The following is a 13393-nucleotide window of genomic DNA, read 5'->3' on the forward strand; positions in this document are numbered from 1 at the left end:
GTCTATCTACCATGAGGGAGGGAGAGAGAATGACATCATTCGCCATAGAGCATGAAGGTGCCGCGTTGAGCTGTTGTTGAGGAGGAGCCGCCTACCGCCAACCATTCAATGCGTTGCCACTACCGCTGGTTGAATTGCCTTGGGCTCTCTCCACGTGGCTCCATAGAGGTCTTCAGAAGCTTTGGAAGCTTCTTGGGGAAGCTTCCAAAAGCCCTAATAAGCCCCCTTTCATGTGGGCCTATTTAAAGCCTTTTCTTCCCCCCTCCCGGTTTTATCCCCTCTTACCCTTTCACCCCGGGTTTTAAACCCTTAAGCCCCTTCCCATGGATGGACCCCCCCCCCCCCCCCCCCCCCCCCCCCCGTGCTTAAATTTACAAACCCCTTCTTGTGTTTTTTTGAAACCCTGTGTTTCACCCCCCCGGTGCCCTTTTCTTTTTACACACCTTTTACCCCCTGGTGTTAAAATTTCCCCCCCTCTCACCCTCGTGTTTGACCTTTAAAAAAATCCCCTTTTATACCCGTGCTTAAACCCCGTTCCCATTTCCTTGGAACCATTATCACCTTTTTCCCCCATGCCATAAGCCCTTTCACCCTTCACCTTTCCCCTTGGTTTGGAACTTACCCCGTGTCTAGAAATCCCTTCAAGATCCCCCTTTTTATACCCTTTCAAGGCCCTTCATATGTTTGCAAAACCACACTCACACACTCTTCTTTTTTTTACCGTGTATATACCCCTATAGGGCCTTTTTAGTCTTTGTAAACCTTTCCCTCCCAAAGAAGCTAAGACCTTAAAGGTCTTATTACCCCCTTCTCGTGGTCAATCCCTTAACAGCTCCTTGCCTCGAAAGAGAGAAGAAGAGTATTGAAGCAACGGTGGAATTTCGAAAAGGAGTGTAAAGCTGCCTTCACGTTCGAAGGATTACAACTGCGATGCTGCCTAAGAAAGTCCAAGGAGTAGCTGCGGGAGGGTCATCTCCCGGTATCCATGTGGATATCTCACCCCAAAACCAGGTTTTTCCTTCTTGGTTTTATATCGGTTTTAATTCAATCATGCAAGATGAATTGTTAGGGACAAGATATATTTTGTCCTAGTTATTTACGATGAAGGAATTCAGTTTAATTGAATATGTAAAATGGATAATGTATAAAACATAGTTTTCCTTCAAATAGCATTATGCATTGAAACGAATTATGAGCAAGATTATTTACCCACTAAAGTAGTATATTTCGGCTAAATCTTGAAGGTATAGAAACTTCATCTTGCACCATTAACCCCTATTCTTTTTACAACGAATCATCATGGAAGGTGAAATTCATGAAAGGTTTCTTGCATTGCTTAAACTCTAGGAAGTTATCATTACTAACTGCATATCTTAGCAAGGAAAAGATTGTTTATTTGGGATGAGTTTTGTTCGAAAGGAAAAAGGAAGATTAATTGAATTTACCTAACCTCAAAGCAATAAAGTTTAGGACTGAAAAATCAATTGTCACATAGATAACAAATCGTGCCGAGGTGATCTCGATATTACCCTCTAAAAGTTAACCGAATTAATATAAACTTAGAAATACCTATGCTGCGAAATATGCATTAGGAATGATTTAAAATCCAAGAAACATTTATACCTTAAATACTTGCCCACCTTCCCTGATTGTAGGGTCAATAAATTGTAAACGTAAAATAACTAGGGTTTGTCCCTGAGGTTCTTAAAGAAAATAATAAAAGGAGACCCTATGCCTGACAAACGTCAGCTTAAAGAAACTGAAATAGATTGTTTCATCACATATTACGATGCAGGACTTGCACAGCAAGTACGAAGTCATATGGTCTTGTGATTGATTCACAAGAAGAAAGGTTAAATACCCTCAACAAGGATGGCAGATCCTTACGCAAGTTATCTTGCAAAAGGATGTATTCTTTGATATCCTTCTAAGCAAGGAAGGTTAAAAACCGGAAACTAAAGTATCCAATGAACTTTAGGGTTGACCAAGTTGGGTTAATAGGGTACGCCCTAACCCAGAATATAAGGGATCTTGCCAAGTTGCAAGGTACCCCGGATTGAGTGCTACATGCATTCAAAAGGAAAGACTCCTTCCTTAGTAGTTTGCCAACAACAAGATCGATTAATGGAAATGTTTGTGCTTGCTAGAGATTTTAGAGCACTGTTTGATTTATGAATTACAAATTAAATGAATATCTATACTTCAGGTTGAAGGCCTAAAGGGAGAGGCAGTTTCAGTTACCCCCGACTGCCTGCCTGACCCTAACCAAGGGGGTTGTTGACCGCACCGGGAACGTGAACCGAACCCACCGCGAGAGGTCTCTCCGTTGAGCTCTACTTGGAGCAGGAGGACGCTTGGGTGCCAGGGGGCTCTGGCCGTAAATCCCTCACCTTCCAGGTCCTGCACAAGAGGCTAACGTGACTCACGATTGGATCTCGAGGCCCGCATACTAGTCTACGGACGGAAGCTTGGAATAGTGATCCCTATGTATTAGTGGATAGCCTTCAGGCGGATTATAGACAAGCCTATGAGCGGATCTCCTTGTATCTCAAAGATAAATATGATGATATGTTAATAAAGAACTTGTTTAGTATTGTTTTTCTACGTCACGTGATAAGATTACGTGAAGGAACCAGTGCTTAACGGTTTAATTAAAGAAGCTGATTGTTATATGTCCAACTAACGTGTTAGATAATTACCTAACGAAAACAAAACGAGGAAAGTGCGGAGGATGGTCCATCGGTCCGTCCTACGGTTGGGTGGTTCCAGTTGGCCGGGAACTTTTCTCAAATCTCGAAGAACAACGGGATGATCGTCAAAGGACACGAACAACGAAAGCGATGGCCTAGAGTTATGTCTTATCCGGTTTACGCTGTTTTAGGGGAACGGAATGGGACTATGCCTTATGGCAGAGAGGTTGAGCTTTGCATCCCTCTCGTTTCCCATTCTCCTTGAACCAAGTGCAGCATGAGTCCGCTTTGGACCTGGCGTTTCTGCGTAAAGTAGTTCGCTTAGGTCCGACGCTAGTTGCTGTTAGGTAATGACCAATCAGGAAAACCCTAATTCCGATCGATCCTAAGTGGGAACGGCCAGAACACTTTCACTACATGGCAGACACGGGAAGCCCTAGATCGCAAATCCCGTAACATTCCATGGGAGTGCCAGGCGGAGCTTTCTAGACATCCTTTCCGATGGACTGCTAAGACGTGTCTTGGATGATACTAGTGGACATGTTACACTCCTAGAAATAGCTACCTAGGAGGCTAGCAAGATAGGGTCACTAAGGACTGCTCTCAAACATATCTTTAAATATCTAACAATGTCTTCACAAGAGGTGAAAAACTACTCAGACCCCACCTAAATATACCAAACCAAACCCTTGGACTTATGCCTTGAATGCCAGTCCCCAAAAGAAAAAAAATTCCCCATGTACACGTAGGCATTCAAATTAAGGGGTGAAAACTCGAAAAGAAAGAATAACACCTTGACTTAGCCATAGAAGCTTATGCACAACAAGACTTGTTACAGGTACTCCATCGAATCGCCTTTAGTATAGCACTAAGATAAGAATCCATTAACTACACCAAAAAAATATATGGCCCTCTTGGCTTTAAGTGAATGGGTCATTTAATTCATCAAACACATGGTTTACTTGGCATATAGACTGCATCCTATCAAACTAACCAAGATAACCAAAATCATGACACAAAATGCAAGGGCTAGCCTCATGCCACATATGTAAGCCAACTCGCTACAATGAGATCATCAAAGTTTAATCTTGGGCTCTTGTATACTCACCTAGGCCAAGCCTTCCCACTGATATAATGTCAATGTGGACTAACCCTTCCTGGGTGCTATTAGCTAAATGAATGACCTCATTGGGATTGAGTGTCTTATCGTTCAAAAATAATGGTCATTCCAGCTTCCCAAACACCTCCTATAGAGAGATCAAGGGATTTAGGCTCATTCAAACCTTTCTTATTTGGATAATTGCATGTGTCATTGTTACAACCCAAACTAGGTAGAGTTTCAATCATAGGCCCATCTAGATGCATCCCAAAGTGGTGCATATTGGTTGATGTATCATTATGATCCACTTGGAAATTGACCATGTATCATCTACTTAAACCTTTGCCTCCTTTAGTGACTTAGGGTTTCTCATTCTAACTTGGAACTATATGTTTTTTTGTAATATATCAAATAAGATAAAAGTAAAAAAATTTCCCCCCTCCTTCTCCCCCAGCCGACGTCGTGCTGGAGGGGAAGGAGGACACGGAATGCAGCACACTGGCACCCATGTAGATGCTAGGGCCATGCGTGTTGCCGAGTAAGAGAGAGAGGATTCCCCCCTCCCCTCCTATTTAAACCAGGCCGGGAAGATTGAAAAAGAGGACGAGAGGGCCAAAAAAAAAAGGACGCTGCCAAGAATCCAATCGTCAGTTTTGCTGCCAAGGAAGTCGTCGCCAGGTGGAAGGCGAGGTGGTGCAAGGGAGGTCGCCGCCAGGCTGAAGACGAAGAGGTTCTGCGCGCCGCCACGTTGAAAGGGAGCCACCTCCCTCCTCGGGATATCACGTTGACTCCTACTCCTCTTTTTCCCCCAAAAGCTTCTAAGAAGATTCTTAGAAGCTTCTAAGAATCTCCTCCAAGCCCCCCCCCTTTCTGTGGACTTGGAAATCCCCCCCCTCCCCTGGGTTTTTAAAAAATCCTTAAGCCCATTTATTTTCTTCCCTGTAATCACACACCTCCCCCCCTCCCCGGTTTTTCTTAGAACCCTTTCACCCCCTCTTATATCCTTTTTTTTTTCTTTCTCACCCTTTTCCTTTCACCCCGGGTTTTTAAACCCTCAAGCCCCCCTTCCTATACCCTTCCCTTACCCTTTCACCCCCTCTCGGTTTTACCCCCTTGGAAATCCTTTCACCCCGCCCCGGTCTTAAACCCTTAACCCCTTCCCGTGGGGCCATTAAACCCCCACACCCCTTGGCCTCATAATCCACAAATCCCCCCCACCCCCCTCCCCCCCCCCCCCCCCCCCCCCCCCGTGCCTAATTCTATAAGTCCCTTCTTGTGTTCAAACCCCGTGTTTCACCCCCCTCATATTCCTTTTTTCTTAACACACCCCTTAAGCCCCTTTCTAACCCCCCTGTACCCTTTTTCCTTACACACCTTTTTCTCCGTGCTATAATCCCTTGTGTTACCCTTCAAATTTCCCCCCTAGGTTTGAAAACCCCTAAGTCCTTTCACTCCCGTGCCCAAAAATCTCCCAAGGTTCATATGTTGCGAAGCCACACTCACGCACAACCTTTTTTGCCGTTGTCATGCTGCTGTGCATCGGAGCCGTAAACATATCCATTTTTGTTGTGCATCTGTGTTATCTTTTCGTGTGTGTTTCATTGTGTTTGATTGCTGCATTATCTTTCCGTCCTTTTTAGTACCCACATCCAATGTAAATACTCCACTTGTGTGTTTGTGTTTGTGTGTGTTTCTGTTTGTGTGCATGTTGTATGTGTGTCAGAAAAATATGAAAAATTGATGCCAAAGTATATTATCATGCTGTTAATTTCAATGATAAACTCCAAGAAAAGTGCAGTGAAGCTTACATTTAAGCTATGAAGATAAAGGTTGTACATGAACAAGGCCAACGTAACATGCGGGATAAAGCATTTTTGAAGAAGAAACATTGGCACTACATGCAATGGAGATTATGATGGAGAGGGGTCCTTGAGACCTACTTGAGGGTCAAAGATGATACAACTCTTTAGTTCATCCATTGAGGAAAAGGTTACCAAGCAGCTGTAGACACATAAGGAGGAGGGCATGCTGTTGGCATTCTGGAGGATAAGCAGATCGACAAAATTCAAGAAAGAAAAGGTTCTAACCATCATTTGGCCTCAGAGAACCTTAGATCATTCAGCCGATTATCTAAGTTCAATAGTTCCCATGAAATAGAGTTGAAGGAAGTCTCTCAAAAGCTGCATGAGCGAGCAAAGGTACATACTAGTGATATCATTTTGAAAGGGTGTGGAAACTCAGGCTCAGCGGCTTCTTCAATCATTAATAAAACTTGGTCTGAGCCAAAGGATAGGCCTTGCTAATAGGAGCAACTAAATTTGTTGGGCCTTTTTGGGGGGCTAGCCTATTCTGGGAAAAGAGGAGCTTTTTTGCTCTCTACCAGGGAGGAAAATGAAAGAGGAAAGTGGAAGCTACAGACGAGAACTGGAAGAAAACTATCGAAAAAGCGGACGGCATCAGAAGCAACGATTGAATTTTGGAACATAGCATAAGTGAAGATAGACAACGATGAAGAAGAAGCTGTGAAGTCAAAGGAGGCGACGACTTAAAGTAATGGTGATAGAAGAAGAATGGGGAGAGAGAGCGATGGAGCTTGATCTGAAGCCGCCTTGCCCCTGTTCTTGTTCGGCTACTATCTATGGACTGCGCCACGCTTGACGGCGGCCCGTCTCGTTTCGCCTCCCATACTGCTGTTGCACTCTGGCCTATTCTTCCTGGGCGTAGACGGATCAAGGAATTGAGATTCTATTAGTGACTGGACGAGGGATGGAATCAAATACAGTTTAATCTTTTGGATTTTACAAGGCGTGCATATGGCACAAATTATGTAGAAACTCTTCGTGTTCAAGTGCATGCCAATTGTCGCATTCGAAGAATCTATTTCTCTGATCGACTATATTCAGAAGAGGAGCTGCCTCCAGGATTCAAGCTGTATCTACCAATTCAGAAAGCTTAACATTCTCAGGGAGGACGTATACTGTACCTGCATTTTGCACCTCGAAAGACCTCTCTGGGAGCACAAAATCTGATGCGAGTCTGTTGTCATAAAGGGCATGAGTAAATACACACTAAAATGAAGCAATTTGGTGGAAATGTCTTTATTTGAAGAAGTGTGGTATTTAGAAACAACCGGAACACAAGTAATCTTAAATGGTGATAGTGGCATGGCATTCCTTGATGGTATGCAACTTGAATGTTGATAGAAATCCAGGCCTCATGGCTGCTGCAAGTGTAATTCGACTGAACTGCATTTACAAGTGAGAGCTGAGGGTTGGGGTTGAATATATATACCAGAGTAACTGGTAGTGAAAAAATTCATGTTAAATGCTGAAGATGCTCGACTGTAATTTTGAATATGCTGCTGCAGTTGACGATGAGGATGTACCAGAGCTTGTAGAAGGAGAAACATTCTGCCCAGCTTGCTTACAGATCATCCAAATTTCTATTAACACCTAAAGAAGAGTGGAGACAGGGATGCAGAAATAAAGAAGGGTAAAGCTTTCATACTATGATTATTCAGAAAAGTTTTGACAAGGTTTCTCCAATTGGCAAATCTTTGGTTACCAAGGTGTGGCTCACTTGTTGAGATGCTCAGGATACTTTGACACTTTATGAACTGACGAAGCTATAAAATCTTTGTCCAAAAAGCTATATGCTGAGATAAAAAGGACTTGAACAAAATTTGTTTGTTGACAGTATCTTTGTTGTAATTCATTTGACAAGCAATATAGTGATCTTTGGCATTAAAAATTTGAGTTCTTCTTGTTAGCCTCTTTCCTTGCAGCATCTTGAACCCCGTGTTCAACAGCTTTTGCATGAACTACACGACATTTCTGGTGAACCCGACGTGAAAGAGCTGCGTCAATTTTTAGCAAGATAGGAGACTCGCCAGAAGAGATGACAAATGAGAATGTCATGAAGCATCTGTTTCAGTCATTTACAACCTATATGCAGCAGCAAGCTCACGGAAATACGATAGTGATGCTATGGATGCCTTGAAAGCTGTCCAACAGGAGATGAAGCAGTTCAACGGCCAACAAGTTTCAACTTACTGCATTTGTATGAAGAAAAGATGAAGTTTTTTGGGGTTTCTCAAGATGTTTGGAGCCGCTACTTCTTGCGGATCGTGGTTCGCGCGCTTGAAGTCTGAATTTCAGAAATTCAAGGAACACATGCTGGTTGGACAGAGTTTAAGAAGTCATTAAAAGATGAATATTTCTTGGAGGATACAGGTCTTATGAACCGCAGGAATTTCTTAGCATGGGTTTCTATGCCTAATAAAGGACTTTCAATTACCGCCCTTCTGGAGAGTTTGAGAGCCGCTATGATCAATTGGATGAAACTGAGCAGCAAGCTTTGGAGATGCAGAAAGTGGAATTATTTTTACAAGCTACTGATGCTGATTTACAGGAAAAGTTGGATGATCTTTTGGAAGATAAAGCTACCGATTCAGGTTTAAAGACCGAGTGGAGACATGTCATTGATGCTGTGAATGCGCTTGTTAAGAAGCAGCGCAGGAGGGTACGATTGCATCTAATACAGGATCTACTTCTGAAAAATCCTTGGAGACCTCTACTTCTACCCCTGCTGCAAGTTCTATGCCAAAGCCTACTCCTCCTATTGTAAATCCACCAGTTCCTGCTGCTCCAGTGCCCTTATGAGTAGATGATGTTATTAAAGGCTTGGCAAATTTGACGATAGAGGCAGTCAAAGCTGAAGTTGGGAAGTTAAAAGAGCAACTTATGTCAGTACCTGCTATAGCACCTACCCCAGTGACTGCTTTTCCAGCTGGCCAAAGAAAAGGGAGACGATGTATTTGGTGCGATAGTACAGAGCACCAACACTGCAGAGATTGTGATGCTTTTCAGGAAGTGCATAAGAAGAACGTAGTGTTTTGGGGACAAGATGGGAAGATATGGCTGACAGAGACTGGTGCTCCTCTTGACATGAACTTTGGTAAGGGAGGCATGAAGAAGCTCGTTGATGATATGGCTGCGCGATCAGCTTATGTGAGTGTTAGAGGAGATGCTTCCACTTATGGAGTCCAGCTTGAGCAGAAATCAGATGGAGACTCTGCCTTATGGTCCTCTACCTTGGAGATAGCGAGAAGAGGAAAAGTTCAGGCATCCACTATGACTTGTGTGGGCTCCAACATCCGAGGAGAAACGGGTTGGGATTCTCCTGTTGATAGGTATTCTATTTTTGCTTATATGGCAAAAACATAGGGTTTAGATGCCATGGTTGAGGAAAAGAGAAGAAGAGATGAGGAGGGTCTCAGCACCTCCAAAAAGACTAGAGGGGGTGACTTTGTTTCACCACTTATTACAGCTCCACCTATGACGAGCTCTCCAGCACAATCAGGTCCTGAACAACCTATGGTAGACAAACAGATGAAAGAAAAGAGACAACCAAGAAAGGAGCCAGGATTCAAGCTCTTGTCAGACCTTGATATGCATACGGATATGAGTAAGATTTTTCATGAAAGAATTTTAAATAGTGAAGTCACTTTTACTGTTGGAGAAGCTCTTGGGATTGCTAAAAGAGAAATACAGGATCAGATGCAGGACCTTTTGCGGAGGAAACGGCATGCAATGGAAGGACCTGCTTTACAGCGGTTATAGCATGGAGCTCTTGGGGAAGAGCATGATGATGCAGCGATGGTTGAGAATGCTTCTGTCAACCCGTAGTTGGAGAAAATAGTTCAGGCTATGCAGTATGAGGATGATGATACCCCTATCCTCATTCCTCGCAGCCATTTTTCATGCAGTCATTGGGCTAGAGCAACCACTGAGACGGTGGTAAGGATTGGAGAGAAACAGATTCCTTTGGTTTCTTTAGTTGATCATGGTTCTGAGATTAATCTTATTGCTCGAGGTGTTTATGAGAGTGGCAAGTGGCCTATGGATGTAGAGCATGGCTGGCACATGAGAGCAGCCAATAATACTTCTGGTGATATGTATGCTGCTTGTCTGAGCATCAGAATTTCTATTGGAAATGTTGAAGAGGATTATCAATGCTTTGTTCAGGATTCTTGCTCTTATCTGATTATTCTTGGACAGCCTTTCATTACAGAAGCAAGAATGGAGACGAAAGTGATGGATGATGGCTCAACCTATGCACGGATACGCAGTAAGGATGGTATGCGAGCTATTCAGTTTATGACTGTTGGAGTAAACCATCCGAGAAACAGGGACTCCTTGCGTGAGGCACCACTACCTACGAAGGAGTTGGATTTTCATTAGGTACCACTGTCTTGCGAGATGCCAGTGGTACGGGGCGGAGAAAAGAGGAGATCTCGCCTCCTGGCAGCCAGTCTTTCTCCACTAATTTTGTTGGTTTTTCTTCAGATAGTTCGGTGAGTTATCAGAAAATTTCAGATTTGTCTAGAGCTGCCAGGTAGTACATTGGTCGTAAGGAGAAAGAGTTGAAGACTGCAGGTATTTTGCAAGCAGAAGAGCATGTGGATGGGCTGTATGAAGGAATGTCTTATGTAGATACATTGTCTGAGATGGAAAATATGCTGAAAACTGATGTATGTAAGGGTTCAAGGATCATACCTATGCAAACCTTGGATATGTATCAGGAAATTTCTGATTTTATGCTGAAAACAGAGTCAGAGGCTGAGAAAACTCAGCAAATCGAATCTATGGCTGATCTTGATCAGCTTTCAGAGTTGCAGAGGGCTGAAACCTTTCAGCCAGCAGAGTTAAATGCTGGAAAAATTTAGCATATAGAGTATGAGGCTGCATCATGGCACTCCACAGAGCAGAGGGCTAAAACCTTTCAGCCAACAGAGTTTAATGCTGAAAAATTTCAGCATACAGAGTTTCAGGCTGCACCCATGCAGCCCATAGAGCAAAGGGCTGAAATCTTTTAGCCACCAACAGAGTTGAGAGTTGCTGAAAAATTGTAGAAATTGCAGCAAAGAAAAGAGTGCCTGACTGATGCCAAGTGAGAGCGAAATTTAGGAGACGGGAAGTGCTTAAAAATAGCTAAAAATTATGAAGATCAAGGGAAAAATATTCACTGTCAAAGGCGGCGGCTCGAGCGAGCACGATTTTAAGCGCCAAAGTGCTTTAAAGGCGCCCGAGCGACACTTGTTGATTTTTCATAATTTTTCAGACAGTCGTGCGGGTTGACACAAGCTACTGGCCAATGCGGGATGCTAAGCCGGACGCCCAGGATTTTTCAGAGCTCGATTCCGAGTCCGGACGGGGAAATGGCCAAGAAACCGGTCAAGATGCGAAGGGGTGGACAAAAATTGGCCAAAATGGGCAAGTGACCTTTGGGAGCCCAAATTTAAATGTAACATGAAACTTTGGAGGTTGGAGATGCAACAAATCGTGGAGAGGAAGCGTGAGGAACAGGCGCCGAAAAATGCGCTTCATGGTTGATCATGCCATCTCCAGCCTCAATGCAACCCCCCCCAATCATCATTGCCCCTCATTTCCCTCTGTATCCTGACTCTATCGCCGCCCTTCGCTCGCGCAATGGTGGCCTGGTTTGAAATTTCTGATTTCAGTCTTTCTCTCTCCTCCCTCTCTCTCTTCTAAAGGCAAGTTCATGTGGGAAGAAGAAGGAAGAAGAAAGAATGATGGAGACTTGTCCGGCATGGACCGGATTGCTATACGGGCTGAGAATGGTGATTTGTGATGTTGCTGGACATGAAGTGTTGCTGGATTTCCAAATCTACAGCCATGGACAAAAAACCCGAAACACGCGTTTAAGCGGTAAACTAAAAAATTACAAGGAAAATTTAGTGTTTTATGCTTTTGATTTATGGAATGCCGTTCATATGGACTAAGATTTGATTATGCTGCTGATTCTTCTGAGTTCTTACTGTTTATAACCAGAAATTATGAAAAACATGCATTTCATGGCTCGAAATAATGTCAAGAAACCCGAAAACGCATGAAAAATGGGGAAAAACAAGGGTTTTGGGCATATAAATGGGGAAAACCGTCGATACACATCAACTAATCTTTCAATTTTGTTGCAAATGAACTAAGGGCCACAGCCCACAAACTGGTTTTCATTTTCAGCAATTTAAAAAATACAAGAAAATGAAGAAAATGGGGGAAAATGATAAAAAAACCATGAAAAATAGGGGAAAAATACATTTGGGGCTACGAAAAATATAGAAAAAATAGGATTTATGTTTGTTGATGTATAGCAAGGCTGGGGCATGAAGTTATGCTTCAGTTCAGCCTTGTTTATATGTTTTAGTGCGTGTTTCCTTCCTTTCTCCACATAAAATGACAAGGAAAACCTAAAAGAAATGAATGTAATGATGCACTATCAGCGGGGGAGGGTAGAGTTGTGGAAAAAAATGGTTAAATGCCGCTGAGCATGAGGAATAATTTGCTGATTTTATATGCATTGCATCTAGGATGGAATAATAATGATAAAAATTAAAACCTAGTAGCACGAAGATCACTTCGGTGCTAGGTGTTGCAGCGAAGCACAAAGCGGTTAGAAAGAAAAGCATGAAAGAGATGTTTTGCACTTACACGCTGCTGGTTTTTTAAAATGTTTGAGCACTAGGCATCCACCTCTTTGCATGATCATTTAGAGGAAATTAAAAGTATCAGAGTTAGCTCCTGGATATGCATAGCAATTGTCTTCAGTAGGCCCTTGACCCACCGTTGAGAGCGTGAGGTTCCTATGCTGTAGGCTAGTCGAGGGTTATAGGGGAAGTCAAGTAAGGACAATGGTACATTCCTGGATACGTTTATTTGGTACCTTGAGCGACGTTTGTGCGAAATGTCTAAATGTCGAGCGGCGCATCGAGGGGCCAATCCCCAAGGTGTAGGAGAGTCGCAGAGGGTTGACGGCATTCAGCCGTAGGAGGAACCCCATGTGTATGTGATTCGAGCCTTTTGGCCATGTGAAAGGGACTCCCTCTGAGGAGTAATATTGGGTTAGGATCAGTTGGACTACAACGTATTACAAACGCAATGTTTAGGAAGGCAGAGATTTTTATAGACGCTCCTGGCCGCGAGGCCGAGGGGTTGTCTTGCGCATAGTGACGAGGTCCGGCTAGTGCATGAGCCAGTGCCGGTCCGTTTTTTGGTCCATCAGTGGTGCGTCTGCCGGGAGCTGCTCAAAAGTGGCGGTTCTCGAATCCTGGTTGTTTAAGGACCAACTAGTAGTTTATGCCAGAGGATACTGAGCTTGATCCGTTATTTATTGATAAGCATCGTCTAGCAGAAATCCAAAAGCAAGAAAGAGACGAAAGAGCTAGGCGACCTGCTGAAATTTTTAGGAGATATTCCCCTAAGCGTAGCGGTGCTGAACCCTTACGAGGGAGTGGATCTAGTGGTCTTAGTACCACAAGCAGTAAGTTAGGAGAAGGTGGAAGCTCTAGTGCTCCCCTTCCTTCGATAAGCCAGTCCACGTCAAGTACGGGAGGTGTAACCCCACCGTTCCCTATTCCTAGTGCAAATCCAATCCTCGTCATGGCGCAGCCTATTGCAATTCCAGCAGGAACGACGGATTTGCCGGCTCTAGGTTACCCGCTACCCATTTTTAATGGGCTAGTTGAGGAAGATGCGGAACTCCACATTAGGGAGTTTCAAAAGCTGATGTTTAACTGTCGCATTCA

The sequence above is a fragment of the Lygodium microphyllum genome, chromosome 21 (assembly GCF_053477565.2).
Source record: "Lygodium microphyllum isolate KBCC chromosome 21, Lygodium_microphyllum_v1.1.10, whole genome shotgun sequence".
Classification (NCBI taxonomy): domain Eukaryota; kingdom Viridiplantae; phylum Streptophyta; class Polypodiopsida; order Schizaeales; family Lygodiaceae; genus Lygodium; species Lygodium microphyllum.